The sequence below is a fragment of the Leopardus geoffroyi genome, chromosome C1 (assembly GCF_018350155.1).
Source record: "Leopardus geoffroyi isolate Oge1 chromosome C1, O.geoffroyi_Oge1_pat1.0, whole genome shotgun sequence".
NCBI classification, from domain to species: domain Eukaryota; kingdom Metazoa; phylum Chordata; class Mammalia; order Carnivora; family Felidae; genus Leopardus; species Leopardus geoffroyi.
The window spans coordinates 214021550-214034840 of NC_059328.1; the positions used below are offsets into that span (position 1 = coordinate 214021550).

The 13291-nt window shown below is 46.1% G+C and overlaps 1 long non-coding RNA gene across 1 annotated transcript; it reads left to right on the plus strand.

Moving 5' to 3' along the window:
* The first annotated feature begins 8971 nt into the window (after positions 1–8971).
* On the plus strand, positions 8972–10165 carry LOC123599620. Its single transcript, XR_006713230.1, has 2 exons — positions 8972–9240; positions 9526–10165. It is a non-coding gene; the product is annotated as an uncharacterized LOC123599620 (long non-coding RNA).
* The last annotated feature ends 3126 nt before the right edge of the window (positions 10166–13291 follow it).

Here is a 13291-nt window from a genome sequence, read left to right on the forward strand (position 1 = left end):
CGGCACCTAAGATATTCCAGCAAAGGACACTGCATAAGAAGACCTGAGGCTGGTACAGCCTGATTACCGAGCTTGGTGTTTCTTCTAAATTCACTCCCTGGCCCTCTGCAGTTACACAGATAACCAGTACCCTGGGCCTGGACATCAAGCCAGAATGCTCTCTGTAACTGTCACAGGGAAAGGGAAGCTAAAACAGGGAGACAGGCCAGGACTTCCGTTGAAGGTGGGCTTGAGTTTTCTATCGAAGTCTAATTTCTGTTCTTTCATCTTGTTAAGGGAGTCCCTGAGGCTAACCATTATATTCCTTTGTGTCCTCTTTGTTTTTTCCACAGGTACCAGTAAGACAATTGCAGATGAGAGCTCTCTAAAATTTTCACTTTCAAAGACAGCCAATTCAGAGGGTCCATCATCTGGCCATTGACAAGTAGGATCTTATATTAATCTCAGTAGTAACTCCAACCAGCAAGTCTTTTTATGGCTTAACCATGGATGCAAGACGCATTCCAAAAGAGGGTGCAGAGGATTCAGTCTTCACAAAATCCAGAAAGTTCACTCCCATAACTAATCCAAGAAAGCAAAGACCTTCAGTGTCACAGGCAGTAAGAATGGTGCCGTACAGGGGCGCCTGGGCGGCTCAGTCGGTTAAGCATCCAGACTCTTGGTTTCAGCTCAGGTCATGATCTCACGGGTACCTGAGTTCGAGACCTGATATCTGTGACACTGGGCAGGTGCTACTGATATGGGGCTTTTCCATCACCAACAAGACAACAAAGGCCCCTTATGGACCGCAATCCCTTAAGACAAAGGGGATCCCTTAAGCTCCCCCTAGAGCTGGCACAGTCAGACAAAGACAGTGCTGCTTTTCAGACCTGCAGCCTCTTCGGCCGTATGCCCTATGCATGCTGGTACACGCATCTTCCAGTGAGAATATTCTCACCGGTCACAAAGCCGAGCTCTCAAGACATGGAACAGGATGGAAAGGAAACCTCGTATGGGCTATGATTCTCCCTCTCATGACAAAGGACACAGGAGACAGAGACCAGAGGAAACCGTGACTGTCTCTGGGAGAAAAGGGATTAACAGATGCATGAGTCCTCGTAACAAATCTTTACCAGAGTCCCCGTACTCAAGGAACTACTTCACACAAATATTTTCTCTCGCTAATCTGAAGTTAGAAAAAGGACAAAGGACTCTCAGCATGCTCGCTTCCACTGGACCCTACAGGTGGAGATCCAGGAGACTGACTTGGTAAGAATTCTTACCTTCCGCTGGCTCTTGTCAGAGGCCCCGAGCTCTGTCAGCTGCAGCAGGCTTGGAGCAAGCGGTGTCTGGCCTGTGAAGGTCCCTTGCAGGTTGCCAAACTGTCGGGGTAGTTCCTTGGCTGGTCTAATACTTAAATTGACAGGAGACAGATGAATAGGAGAAAAACAAATTTTATTTCATAGGTATGGGAGCCCCATAAAAATATGAGACCCAAAGGCAGTCAGGCAATTGAGACTCACATGCCGTCCTCAGCTAAGGAAAAGGACAGGGCTGGGGCTTCAAAGGGGAGGAGGGCAATCTGCAGGAAGATGAAAAGAGCAAATGTTTGCTAAGCAGATGTTGGCCCTGCCATGGGGGTAAGTCTTTCAGATTTAAAAAAAAAAAAAAAAAAAAAAAAAAAAAGAATTGTCTCTGGTAATAGCTCTCTTTCTGGGCCAGGCTCCCCATGGAAATTCTTTTAGGCAATTAAGGGAGAGGTAAACGTTTTTTCTGGAGTCTGCTGGGACTTGATTGCCTTCAGGTCAAAATAATCTACATGCCAAAGTGGCATATTTTGGGGTGGCATGTTCTGTTCCCCTTCACCTAGGAGAGGTGTAGAAACTGCTGTCTTCAATTCATTCCCTCTCATACTCAGACCTTGTTGTAATTTCAAGTTTTATAAAGTAGCCATGTAGCCATGTGGAAGATTCTGGAATAAAGGGCACTGTGCTAGTCAGTGGAGAGCTGTGCATCCGCCAACCTATTTTTCTTCCCAGTAACTACAAGACTTTTACACCAGGAACTTTTCTAAGCCTTTTCAGTGTATTAACTCATTTAATTCACAAACTTTATGAGCGTTACCACTGTTATCCCCATTTATGAGAGGAAAATGAGGCACAAAGAAAGTGATTTGCCCAGTAACACAGCCAGTGAGGGGAGAGCCCAGGCAGTGGACTGTCATACAAAAGCACAGCTCTTCTCACACTGAGGCCAGGCCGCAAAGCACTCACTCCTGTAACATATACAAACACCTTCCTCTCAAAAGTCTTCTGAGACAGGAGAGCCTGGGTGGTGCAGTTGGTTAAGCCTCCGACCCGATCTTGGCTCAGATCTCACAGATCATGAGTTTGAACCCCACTTCAGGTTCTGCACTGATGGCATTGAGCCTGCTTGGGATTCTGTCTCTCCTTCTCTCTGCACCTCCCCTGCTTGTGCGTGCTCTTGCTCTGTCTCTCTCAAAATAAATAAACTTAAAAAAAAAAAGTCTTCTGAGGCAGAGCCACACAGGGAATATTTTTCAGCCATAGAAGGAAATAGATATGTGCCATAACATTAATGAACTTAAAAACATCATGCTAGGGGTGCCTGGCATGCACCTCTCAAAAATAAATAAACATTAAAAAATTAAAACAAACAAACAAAAAAAAAACCACATCATGCTAAATGAAAGAAGCCACATACAATGAGCACACATTTTGGATTCTGTTGATGTGAAATGTCCACAATGGGTAAATCCACAGAGACAGAAAGCAGATTTGTGGTGGGGCTGGAGGAAGGGGCAGATGAGGAGTGACTGCTAATGAGTCTAGGGTTTCTTTTTGGGGTGATGAAGTGGTCTGGAATTTGTGGTGATAGTTGCTCAACTTTGTGAATATATTAAAAATATTGAGTTATATACTTTTTAAAATGTTTTTTTAATTAAGTAAACTCTACACCCAACAGGGGGCTTGAACTCATGATCCCAAGACCCAGAGTCACATGTTCTACTGACTGAGCCAGCCAGGTGCCCCTGAGTTATATACTTTCAAAGGGGGAAATTTTATAGCATGTGAGTTATATGTAAAAAGCACAAAACACACAAACAAACAAAAAACTGGTCTATTGAGAATATTTAACAATTTAGTCAATGAAAGCTGGAGAAGACTAGTAGAATACATTGCCCTCAAATATACTACATTGGCGTAAGGATGATTTTCACTGGACGGCAAATAAGAAGAAACAGATCCAAGAAAAACTCTCTGCCCTCTTATTTGCCTAAAAGCAGGACATAACTTTGCAGAATGTCCCCACTCCCCTCTCTACCAGGAAGGACAGAAGTTAATCACCAGAGAAAACTCCAGACCCTTATCAGCCTGGAGATGGCACCAGAGGAACTTACATAACAAACCTTGCAGAAATTAGCCATCCTCTACCATTAGTTCCCTGAACACATACCTTCCCACAGTTTGCCACTCTAGAAACTCAAAAGTCCTTTTCCTTTGTCTTGTCACTTTTTTTAATGTTTATTTATTTTTGAGACAGAGTGTGAGAGGGGGAGGGGAAGAAAAAGAGAGAGAGAGACATAGAATCCGAAGCAGGCTTCAGGCCCTGAGCTGTCAGCACAGAGCCAGACGTGGGGTTCAAACTGAAGAACCAAGATATCATGACCTGAGCTGAAGTTGGAAGCTTAACAACTGAGCCACACAGGCAACCTTGGGCTTGTCACTTCTCTGAAAATGTATTGTTCTCTTATTAACACGCTATAAGAAGCCCAAGTTCTAATCACTCCTTTGAATTACTTACCACTGGTGCTTCCCTGTGTTTGTGTGATGTACATTTTAATAAACGTGTTTGTTTTTCTCTTAGTAATCTGTGTCTGACAGACTAATTTACAAGGCTCCAATCAGATAATTTAAGGTGGTAGAGGAAAAACATTGTGTTTCTTCTCCTATACTCCTAGAGGAATCACCATAGTCTGATTTTTTTCTGTGTCTCAGCTCCTGTCTCTCCTACCCCTTAGTTCCCATGCCCGGCCCTTCTGGACTTGTTCAGCTCTTCAAGTTTAATGTGCCTCTTCTCTCTTCAGAGTTTAAGAGAAGGTTCAGCTCAGCTGAGGCATCTCTGCATCCAGGAAGCCTTCCTGGTCTTCTGCCTAAGTCATGGCCACTGCCACCTCGTGTCAGCACCCCATCATCCTACACTCACCATCAGGGATTCATATGCTCAAGGTGGGACTCCATCTCATGAACCATGAGATCATGACTGAGCCAAAATGAAGAGTCGGACACTTAACTGACTGAGCCACCCAAGCATCCCTCAGTCTGTTTTTTATAGTCAAGAATGTTTCTTGGCTTCTCGCTTTCCTCCTTTGATCATTTACTTCTTAAATTCCACATATGAGTGAAATCATATGGGATTTGTCCTTCTCTGACTTATTTCGCTATTATACTCTCTAGACCCATCCATGTCATTGCAAATGGCAAGATTTCATGGTTTTTAATGGCTAAATAATATTCCATTGTATATAAATACCACATCTTCCCTATTCATTCATTTATTGATTGACATTCGGGCTGCTTCCATATTGGCTATTATAAATAATGGTGCGATAAACGTAGGGGGTGCCTGTATCCCTTTGAATTAGTGTTTTTGTATTTTTTGGGTAAATACCCAGTAGTGTGATTACTGGCTTGTAGGGTAATTCTATTTTTAATTTTTTGAGGAACCACCAACACCATTTTCCACAGTGGCTGCCCCAGTGTCCATTCCCACCAAGAGTGCAAGAGAGTTCCTTTTTCTCTACATCCTCACCAACACTTGTTGTTTCTGAGCAATCTTGGATGTTTTTTAGGGTAGAACTGAGCAAAATGCTGTGCTCAACAGAGAACTATATATTAATGTTTTCTCAAATGCAACCAGCTAGTTAATCCTGATACTTCCTTAACACAGAATAGCAACCAAACACGATAGCTGCCACTTGTTTATTGAGCACCTATTATGGTCAAGGCACTTTAGAAACATCATCTCCAATCATCCTCCCAAAACTCTGCCAGGACATATTCTTATCCATATTGTACATATGAGAACATAGAATCAGGAAATAAGTACTTGGCAAAACCACAAGCTACTAAGTATTAAAGTACTTTGTTTTACACAATGTTAAGGAAAGGTAATTCTCTAGAAAGCTTTTCACAGACACAAGCATCTTGATTTTCTAGGAGTATTTCAAAATAATTATCAGGAAGCGCGCTTGGCTTGCTCAGTTGGTGGAGCATGAGACTCTTGATCTCAGGGTCTTGAGTTCAAGTCCCACGTTGGGTGTAAAGATTACTTAAACAAATAAACTTAAAGATGCCTATGGCGGGGGGGGGGGTGCCTGGGTGGCTCAGTTGGTTAAACTTCCAACTTTGGCTCAGGTCATGATCTCAAGGCTTGTGAGTTCGAGCTCCGCATTGGGCTCTATGCTAACAGCTGGAGCCTGCTTCAGATTCTGTGTCTCCCTCTCTCTCTCTGCCCCTTCCCCATTCATACTCTTATCTCTCTAAAAAATAAATAAACATTAAAAAACAACTTTAATGGGATAAGAAGGATTTTGATAAACAGATGAGTCCTTAAAGGATTAATGGTAAAGAGGGATATGTTGGCTGCATACCTCCCCACCTGTTTAAGAAAAGACCATCTTTCCCAGACTTCAAGCTGTATTACAAAGGTGTACTCATCAAGATAGTATGGTACTGGCACAAGAACAGACACTCGGATCAATGGAACAGAAAAGAGAACCCAGAAATGGACCCACAAACGTATGGTCAACTAATCTTTGGCAAAGCAGGAAAGAATATTCAATGGAATAAAGACAGTCTGTTCAGCAAGCGGTGCTGGGAAAACTGAACAGCGACATGTAGAAAATGAACCTGTACCACTCTCTTACTCAAAAATAAACTCAAAATGGATGAAAGACCTAAATGTAAGACAGGAAGTCATCAAAATCCTCGAGGAGAAAGCAGGCAAAAACCTCTTTGACCTTGGCCGCAACAACTTCTAACTCAACACGTCTCCGGAGGCAAGGGAAACAAAAGCAAAAATGAACTACTGGGACATCAAAATAAAAAGCTTCTGCACAGCGAAGGAAACAGTCAGCAAAACTACAAGGCAACCGACAGAATGGGAGAAGATACTTGCAAATGACATATCAGATAAAGGGTTAGTATCCAAAATCTATAAAGAACTTCTCAAACTCAACACCCAAAAAATAATCCAGTGAAGAAATGGGCAAAAGACATGAATAGACACTTCTCCAAAGAAGACATCCAGATGGCCAACCACCACGTGAAAAAATGCTCAACATCAGGGAAATACAAATCAAAACCACAATGAGATACCACCTCACACCTGTCAGAATGGCTAACATTAACAACTCAGGCAACAACAGATGTTGGTGAGGATGCAGAGAAAGAGGATCTCTTTTGCACTGCTGGTGGGAGTGCAAACTGGTACAGCTACTCTAGAAAACAGTATAGAGCTTCCTCAAAAAATTAAAAATAGAACTACCCTGCAACCCAGCAATTGCACTACTAGGTTTTTACCCAAGGGATACAGCTGTGCTGTTTCAAAGGGGCACATGCACCCCAATGTTTATAGCAGCACTATCAACAATAGCCAAAGTATGGAAAGAGCTCAAATATCCATCAATGGATAAATGGAGTATTATTCGGCAATCAAAAAGAATGAAATTTTGCCATTTGCAACTACATGGATGGAACTAGAGGGTGATATGCTAAGCAAAATTAGAGAAAGAAAAATACCATATGACTTCACTCACAAGAGAACTTTAAGATACAACAGATGAACATAATGGAAGGGAAGCAAAAATAATTTAAAAGCAGGGAGGGGGACAAAACATAAGAGACTCAAGACTTAACTACGGAGAACAAACAGGATTACTGGAGGGGTTGTGGGAGGGGGGATGGGCTAAATGGGTAAGGGGCACTAAGGAATCTATTCCTGAAATCACTGTTGCACTACATGCTAACTAACTTGGATGTAAATTAAAAAAATAAATAAATAATTTTTTTTAAAGAAAAAAAAAAAGAAAAGCCCATCTTTCACCAAGCAAGAAGAGCACCTACCATTTATCAGCTGGGTGTTGCGATCTCTATATTGTCAAAGTTGTTAGACATAAAAAGACAAACAGGGACATAACAGATCCCATGGAAGCTGAGGACTTGCCAGACTGAGGTTTTCGCAAGGAAGATGCCTCAACTTAGATGAAGCACTTCTCCGCTATTATTGGATGAACTCGGTCCAGACTTCTAGCCATAAATCTCAGCTGCTTCACCTGTAAATGAGGAGATATGCCTGCCCTGCCCTCTCTTAAACTGACCTTACTCTGATCAAGGAAAATACCTTCCTTCCTCATAGGCTGAAATGGGCTCAGGAAATTAAAGTACGGCAATTACGACCTGAGAAAATGCTACAGTAGGAAAAAAGGGAAGGAAAAAAGAGAGGAATAAGGACGCTTTTCCTCCCAACTCCCAAAAACGGTCACCAGTCATGTGAATTCTCCAGGATCACTAGAGGCCAACATTCTAGAGTTGGGGTGCTCCTCGGGCATCAGCTAGTGCTGTCTCCAGACTAGGCAGGACCAAGCTGCTCCAGGCACAGCGAGGAACTGAGGAACCGGCACTGCCTGGTCCCTCTGAGCCTTTCTCATTTTCCAAACCACGGCCCTGATGATCAAGAGGCCATAGGCTGCATGTAACTTGAACCAAACTTATTCTTAACAGACATAAAAACACTGGCGGGAACCAGGCCAGTTTATGAAATAGTGATTGTCTTGAAAGGTGGGTTTAACACTTTTCGTACTTTCCTGTACTTGTAAGTACTTTTGTGTGCTTAACCTCGCTGTGTTTATTTCTCCATCTGTACCTAGTTAGGAAAATTATAGCACTTAAAACGGTCTGACATGTAACTATTCAGTGAATGCCAGCTTTCACGATTTCTTCCGAGATTTTCTACAAAGAAGAGGGATTTGTATCATGAAAAATACCCTTTAAAAGTTCTATTATTGTTTTTAACAAACATCCCATAACGGAAAAATTTTTACCTTTTCAGCATTAGTATCCTCACCCCTTCCCTATTTCCCAATTTGAAGTAGCAAGTTGCAAACTATTGTAGTAATTTGCGGAGATGTCGGCCTTTTCTTTTTTTTTTTTTTTTTTTTTTACATCACATTCCAAACCTTTATAAAGAGCTACATCGGTCAACTCCCGCGCTGAAGCGCGCGGACCGAGCAAAGAATCTGGAGAGAAGGCCTCTGGCTTTCCCAGAGGCGAGTCGTTCCCTCCGCACCCGGGTAAAAGCACCCACTTCCGCCATTAGGGCGCGCGACGGAAAATGGAGGCGCCAGGCCCTCCCCGCGGCGGCCGGGAGTTCGGCGCCTGCGCCCTGCCGGCCCGCTCCGCCCCACCCCAGCTCGCGAGGCCGTTACGGCCGTTGAAGGAGGACGAGGGGAGGGGAAGGAGCGCCGCCCAACGCCCCACCCGGCGCCCCAGCGCGCGGTTCCGGCGAGCCCGGCTCCGGCCCCGGTAGTCCGCTCCAGGCCGCTCCGGACCGCTAGCCGCTCCGTAGGTGCTGGCCGCGCTCCGTGCTTTCCCTCCAGCCCTTTGTGTCCCGGCGCGCGTCGGAGGGAACGCGGGAACGCGCGCCGTGCCGTGCGCCTGCGCAAGGGGGCGGGACGGCGAGCCTTGCCAGGAGTCGTGAGTGGGCGCTGTTCCGGGTCGCCCCGTCCCGCCCCGCCCCCAACCGCCATTTCGTGCTCCGGCGCGCGCGGACTCCGCGTGATGGACGCCCGGAAGCAGGGACAACAAAGGCCCCTGCGCAAGGGCCGCCCGGTCTGCTGATCTTTCCGCTAATCGCGGGGCGAAGATGGCGCCCAGACCCTACAGCTGTGCCCGAGTTTGGGTCGAATGGGCGCCTCTACTTTCTCTGGACTAGGCCTGAGAGTTGGCCCAAGAAGCATGCAGGACCTCGTGTGTGCACAACCCTGGGGTGTGCCTCTTTCCACGTGTGTACAACCTCGGGACAGTGCACTCGTCCCAGTATACGTAGACTTGTGTTTGCACCATCCAATATGCACGAACCGGTGGGTTTCCACGTTTTCCTCTGTGCACGATCTCAAGGATTTGCTTTTCACACGAGTATGCGCACACTTGTGTTGGCACCGAATGGCTGCCCACAGAGGTACGGGTGCGTACGGATTCCTGTTCGCACGAACCTGAGATGTGCACAGGTGCATGGATGCATGAGTCTGGTATATGCACCAACTTGTGTTTGCCCTGGGACGTGTGCAGACCCATTAGTGCAAGCTCGGCCTCCCGCAGTCAGGAGCACCCTCAAAAACTATGGTGTTTATGGACTGTTTTGGATTCTTTCGCCCTTGCTGAGTTTACATGCGAAGAATAAACACCTGCCTGCTACTCTATGCTATTCTTAAGCTTTCTTTTAATCTTTCTTCTTTCCTTCCAGCTCATTGGGCCCCTCCCACTTTGCATTGGGGCCACGCAGTGACAGCGATGGGCAGCTAGTGAAAGAAACACAAAGAAATGGGCAGTTACGGGCAACACGGTGAAGTTGGGAAGGAGTCCCCTGGCCCGAAAGATTTGAAAAACCTTTTTGGAGAAAGCATGAGCCAAGGCCAGGGCCTGGCTACAGAGGGAATCAGGGGTCAAGTCCCAATTTCCTGTTCAGGCCTGAGAAGTTTTTTCTAGAAGGCATTTAAACAGGAGATGCCACCAAATTCCTTTTGAGACTATGGGGTTGAAGGAGAAGAGGCGGGTGATAGGAGGGTATGTGGTAAAGAGGACTGTTTGTGGGGCCCAAGGGACAAGAGAGTGGGAACAGGCTCAGAAGGAAAGTGGCCTCCCCAGGGAAGGAATGGGGTATAAAAACAGGATGGGGGACTATGGTCTCCCCAGCTGTTTACACCTCCTGGTGTTTCAGGCTCTTCTGTGTTGAGCACACTCCTCTCTCTGGGGGAGAGACAAAGACTTAAGCCCCAGGGCTGACCTTTACTGGCTGGGTGCCTGGGCAAGCACCTATGTCAGTGGAGAAGTCTGCAGGCACAGAGCAAGAATAACCCAGAATAAACATGGGATGTTAGCATTTATGCTGGACTGACTTTAGAAGTTCCTTGTCTGACCCTCCTTGTCCTGTTATCAAAGAACCACCTCTTCAGCATACATTTCATATGGTTATGAATATTTTCTTGTTATGCTTGCTATTCGTAGGTATATTTTATGGGCATAAAAATACATCAACTCTAACATGCCTGTACATTCCCATTGAGAACCCCTCTACAACAACCCCAATATGTTATCATTTGAATGTGTCTCATGATGGAGGACACTTCACAGGACAGCCTTAAAGCATAAAAAATTTATCCTTATGAGCCCCAGATCTTTAGGATATGAAATGAAGGTCCGCGCGTGCATGTTTGTGTGTGTGTGTGTGTGTGTGTGTGTGTGTGTGTGCGCGTGCGCCCCAAAAGATAATTTTCTGAGCATATGCTGTGTGTTAGGCTTGTGTTAAGGCTAGGCATATAGCAGTGAAGGGGAACAAAATATACTACCCCAAAATATGCCTCTTTAGCATAACGATTATTTTAGGCTGGTTAGTTTTCAGAGACGGCAAACACAGGGGAAGCTCTGAAAACTGAGTAGAAGTTACCCTTTTGTAAGAAACATTTACATTTATAAGGGAAATCTCCATTTCTAAGGGTGACTCCTTCACTGTACGGAGAAGAGGAGGATGACTCTAAATCTTTAGAAACTCTTATCAATGGAGAAGACAAGGACTTAAATCTACAAAACAACCTTACACTTTTTTACTGTGCTTTGCTGGTAACTTCCTATAATTGATCCCTACCCCCAGCACCTTTTGTCTTTAGCTGAAAATGGTATCTAAGATGATGGGTTTGGCCATTTTGGGATTTTATTCAATTACACATGTATGCTTTTGTTTGTTTTTCTCTTGTTAATCTCTCTTGTATCAGTTTAATTATTAGGCCAGCCAAAGAAACTAGAAGGGAAGAAGGGAAAACTTCATCACCCCTGCAAGCAGCCAAACACTTCCTGCCTCTAGGAGCTTATAGACCCAAATTGCAGGACACTAGGGTCCAAGAGCAAAATAGCTTCGTCACACCTGATATGATGCTGAAAGTCTATGCAATGTGGATTACAGCCCGCTGGGCTGCCCCTGTGCCTCTGGGATTAAAACTCTAGGGATGAGGGGCGCCTGGATGGCTCAGTCGGTTAAGCGTCCGACTTCAGCTCAGGTCATGATCTCGCGGTCCGTGAGTTCGAGTCCCGTGTCGGGCTCTGGGCTGATGGCTCAGAGCCTGGAGCCTGCTTCCGATTCTGTGTCTCCCTCTCTCTCTGCCCCTCCCCCGTTCATGCTCTGTCTCTCTCTGTCCCAAAAATAAATAAACATTAAAAAAAAAAAATTAAAAAAAAAAAACTCTAGGGATGGGACATCTAGGTGGCTCAGTCTGTTAAGTGTCCTACTCTTGATATCAGCTCAGGTCATGGTTGTGGAATTGAGACCCATGTTGGGCTCTAAGCTGAGCGTGGAACCTGCTTGGGATTCTCTCTCCCTCTTTCTCTGCCCTTCCCCCACTAGAGCATACGCTCACATGCTCTATCTCTCTCAAAGTAAGTAAAAAATTGGGGCGCCTGGGTGGCTCAGTTGGTTAAGTGTCCAACTTCAGCTCAGGTCATGATCTCATAGTTCGTGAGTTCGAGTCCCATGTCAGGCTCTGTGCCGACAGCTCAGAGCCTGGAGCCTGCTTCAGATTCTGTGTCTCCCTCTCTCTCTGCCCCTTCCCCACTCATGCTCTGTCTGTCTTTAAAAAATAATAATAATAAAATAAAAATAAATAAGTAAAAAATAATAAAACATTAAAAAATAATAAAACAACTCACAGACCTGGCTAGCTTAGTCTGCAGAGCATGAGACTCTTGTTCTCGGAGCTGTGGGTTCGAGCCCCACGTTGGATGTAGAGAGTACTTCAAAATAAAATCTTTGGGGAAAAGAAAAACAACTGGGGAGCTGTGAAGGTGCAGACTGGATGGGTGCACAACCCCTGCTACCCTACCATGGGGGGTGACCTTGCCAAACATAGCCTCCCTCTCCCATATGCATTCCACAGTTGCCCCAGTCCTGGGCATGGTCCATAGTCCTTGCTACTGGGGTTAGGGAGAACTGACCTCCTGATCAGGAGCACCAGGCACTTTATGCAGAAAAAACCACTAGGGACCTTCCTCACAAGGGCACTGTAGGCTGTCTTTAGGGGTGGGAGCAATCCTGCCGAGCCCTCTTGGCAGCCACTTCTGGGCAGCCCTGCCTGCCTGGGAGGTGGGGCCTTGGGGATAAATGGCTGCTGTAACAGTGTCACTCAGGCAAGGGTGACATGCCACCACTTTAATCCACCAGCAGGGCTGGCCACAGGCTGGCACCTCCTAGGAAACCAAGCCTGAGATCTGATCTAAATCAAATCCACGTTAACCTGGAAGGAGGTGAGGTGGGCCCACCCCCTCTCCTGCTGAACGGGCAGGTTGTACTGGATCACAGCTCTGCATTTCACACTTTTTCCAAAGGCCAAGGATCTGGGTGATATCATCCTCCCTGAACGGCTCTTTTTGGAGTATGCTCCAGAGTCACGCTTCCCGGTCCCCCAGTCCCTGAGCAGAGGACCAGAACTGCCCCCTCTAAATGCTGGGCTGGGCGTGGGGTCTGGCCCAGGAAACACCTGGTGGGGAATTCGTCTAGCTCCCAAAAGTAAACCACAGAGACCTTGAAGGCACCGCCCTTGGGCAGCTTCTTACCTCCAAGGGTCACATTTAAGTGTGGGGGGGGGGGGGGGCGGGATCCCCGGAGAAATGAGACCGTTTGTAGAAGAATAAATACCACCTTGTGCCTGCCGACTTCTTGCAGAGGTCTGTGGGCTTGTTCAGGGCCTGTGTAAATAATTTAATGGAAAACTCCAGAAGGGAGACAGTCCACGTGAGCCTGACCTTGCCTGCCAGCAGGCAGGTTATAATATGTTTCTCCTCTAAGGAGTGACTGGGACTCAGGATGCCTCGGTCCCAATCCAGAGAAATAAGACACTGCTCTGGACTCCCGGAGAGGGACAGTTGGCCGAGTGTGCCCGCTTCTAATGGGCGGGAGGGATTTCTTCAGGGGGACCATCCCTCCGGGCCCGGGTCACACATCCCAGCGTCTGAGATGGCAAAGC